This window comes from Notamacropus eugenii, chromosome 5, assembly GCF_028372415.1.
Source record: "Notamacropus eugenii isolate mMacEug1 chromosome 5, mMacEug1.pri_v2, whole genome shotgun sequence".
In the NCBI taxonomy this organism is placed as follows: Eukaryota; Metazoa; Chordata; class Mammalia; order Diprotodontia; family Macropodidae; genus Notamacropus; species Notamacropus eugenii.
In genome coordinates this window covers 447896038-447899031 of record NC_092876.1, presented here as the reverse complement: position 1 = coordinate 447899031, position 2994 = coordinate 447896038, and the positions used below count along the sequence as shown (strand labels likewise).

The 2994-nt window shown below is 40.4% G+C and overlaps 1 pseudogene; it reads right to left on the bottom strand.

Moving 5' to 3' along the window:
* Positions 1–788: 788 nt before the first annotated feature.
* LOC140508041 (PRELI domain-containing protein 1, mitochondrial pseudogene) lies at positions 789–1492 on the bottom strand (annotated as a pseudogene).
* Between the last annotated feature and the right edge of the window lie 1502 nt (positions 1493–2994).

Genomic DNA, 2994 nt, shown 5'->3' with positions numbered 1-2994 from the left:
TGGGCCTAGTATGTGAAGCTCACATTTTCTGTTCAATTCTGGTCTTTTCATCAGAAAACTTTGAAAATCCCCTATTTCATTGAATATCCATATTTTCCCCTGAAAGATAATGCTCAGTTTTGCTAGGTAGCTGATTCTTGGTTGTAATCCAAGCTCCTTTGCCTTCTCAAATATCATATTCCAAGTCCTCCAATGCTTTTATGTAGAATTTGCTAAATCCTGCGTAATCCTAACTATGGTTCCTTAATATTTGAATTGTTTCTTTCTGGTTACTTGCAGTATTATCTACTTGACTTGATAGGTTTTGAATTTGGATATAATATTCCTTGGAGTTTTCTTTTTGGGTTCTGTTTCAGAAGGTGATTGGTGGATTCTTTCATTGATTATTTCACTGTCTGGTTATAGGACATCAGGGCAGTTTTCCCTTGATAATTTCTTGAAAGATGCTGTCCAGACACTTTTATTAATCATTGCCTTCTGGTAGTCTAATAATTCTAAAATTATCTGCCCTGGCTCTATTTTATATGCCAGTCCGTTTTCCAATGAGATATTTTATGTTTTCTTCTATTTTTCTTTCTTTTGATTTTGTTTGACTGATTCTTTTCTTTTACCACTGAAATTTGATTTTTAATGATAAATTACAACTCAGACACAGGATGGGTAATGGGATAAGAGTTGGATTATCTATGGGCTTGCATTGTGTTGATGATCTGCTCAGGGGCTGAGGCTTTGGGCCCAATGCTAGTTTTTGCTAAGAGGTTTTCAGCCTTGAATGATGTGAGAGGGTTTCATGGCCTTTGTGTTGTAAGGGAATCATTAGGGTGACTCCTTAAAACATAGTGTTGCTGTTGTTGCTTCTGCTTCTTTGTGCCTACCTTGCTGGCCAGGTCCTTGGCCTCTTGGTAGCAGGCAGAGCAGTTTCCTTTGCCTTCTCAGTTGCTTCCTTGGTTATTTCAAAAAAATGTATTAGAAAAAGCTTCACTTTGCAGGTTGGCCAAGATGTACTCAAAGCCTTTGATGGTCTTGGTCACATTACTTTTGAATCTAGCTAAGCCAAACTCTGGTACAGTTCTGGAGACCCCAAACAAACTAGAGGGGATCCAGGTCTCCCATCAGATTTCAGTCCTGACACTGTTTTCAGAGTTCACCAAGTAAACACATCTTTTGTCCTCCACCATCAGCTGGGTATTGTTGATGTTCCAGGTGAAAGTGGTCATTGTCTGGTTCTGTGCGTCCACAATAGAGTCCTCTAGGATGTACACTGAGTGGGCTACCTTAGTAAGAAAGAAGTGCTCTGTCCAGCAGGGCATCCTGTTAGTCTTTCTTAGAAGTCATCAAGATAGCAGCTTCTGATCAGGTGTTATCTTCCAGTGTACAATGTCCTCTGTAAGCACATGTTTGCTACAACATTGGGGTAGCACTTCCAACAGGCAGCAATTACTTGGTCCCAGGAGCTCTGGAACACATTCTGCTCCAGGAAATACTTCACCATTGGCAAGATGGGGGTCGGGGTTGGGTCAGTGTCATGGGGTACACAACATAATGGGGGTGGGGAGAGAGGGGTCACCAGGCTCACATTCTATGTCACTGTCCCAAAGCAGCCATCACTGCTGCCCCCACAATCATTACAGCCACTGCCATGAGGGGGCATCTGTTTGATTGATTCTTGATGTCTCATAGAATCATTAACTTCCACTTGCCTAATTCTAATTTTTGAGTAATCACTCTTCAGTTAGATTGTGGACTTCCTTTTACGTCTAGCCAATTCAACTTTTAAAGAAGTTGTTTTCTTCAGTGGATTTTTGTCCCATTTGACCAACTCTGTTATTTTTAGTTCTCCCTTCTCCCTTCCCCTCCACAATAGAGATTTAGTTATTGACCACCACCTCCCACAGTCTTCCCTTCCTTCTTTCAACCCACCTCCCTTTTGTTCCCCTTTACCTTTGCTACTTCTTCTCTCCCTTTCAGTCTCCCCTCCCTTTTCTTTCCTCCTTCCCCTCCTACTGCCCATAGAGGTAGTTAGACATATATACTTAATTAAGTTTGTTGTTCCCTCCTTGAGCCAAACCAGATGAGAGGAAATATCAAACAATGCTCATCTTCCTCCCCTTTTTCCCTCTACTGTAATATAATTTTGTGCCTCTTCCTGTGATGTAATTCACTATGTTCTGCATCCTCCTTGTCACATCTCCTGTTACAATCTCTTTTCACCCTTAAATCACATTTTTATCATCACATTATTTACTTTATATCTGCTCCCTCTATCTAAGTATATCACTTTTATATTTCATAATAAATATACAACTCTCAACATTAACAAGTATCATTTTCCCTTATAGGGATGTAAAGAATTTGCCCATATTGAGTTACAAGCTCTTTTTCTCTTGGTTTACATTTTCATGTGTCTCCAGATCTGCATTTGAAGATTGAATTTCCTATTGAGTTGTAGCCTTTTCATAAGGAAGATCTGGGAATCCCTTATTTCATTGAATGTCCATCTCCTTGCCTGAAATATTATGCTCAACTTTGCTGAGTAATTGATCTTTGGTTGTAGTCCCAGCTCCTTTGACTTATGGAATATCATATTCCAATTCCTTCAATCAAAGGAGCTGCAAGGTCCTTTATGATCCTGATATAGTTCCGTGATATTTGAGTGATCTCTTTCTAACTGCCTGTAGTATTTTCTCCTTCACTTGATAGTTTTGGAATTTGGCAAAGATAATCCTTGGTGTTTTTGGTTTGGTATCCATTTTAGTTTGGGATTCCCTTTGGGAATTCAATGGTGGATTCTTTTAATGACTATTTCCCCATCTGGATCTAGGACTTCTGATCAGTTTTCCTTGATGATTTCTTGGAAGACATTGTCCAGGAGCAGCCGCTGCAGATACCTGGGACTCTGTGGCTCTCACTCACTCAGTTCCACTGAACTCCTGTCCTGGGCTGATGTGCCCAAGATTCCACAGTGCAACTGCTGCCTCAGACCACTTGGGGCTT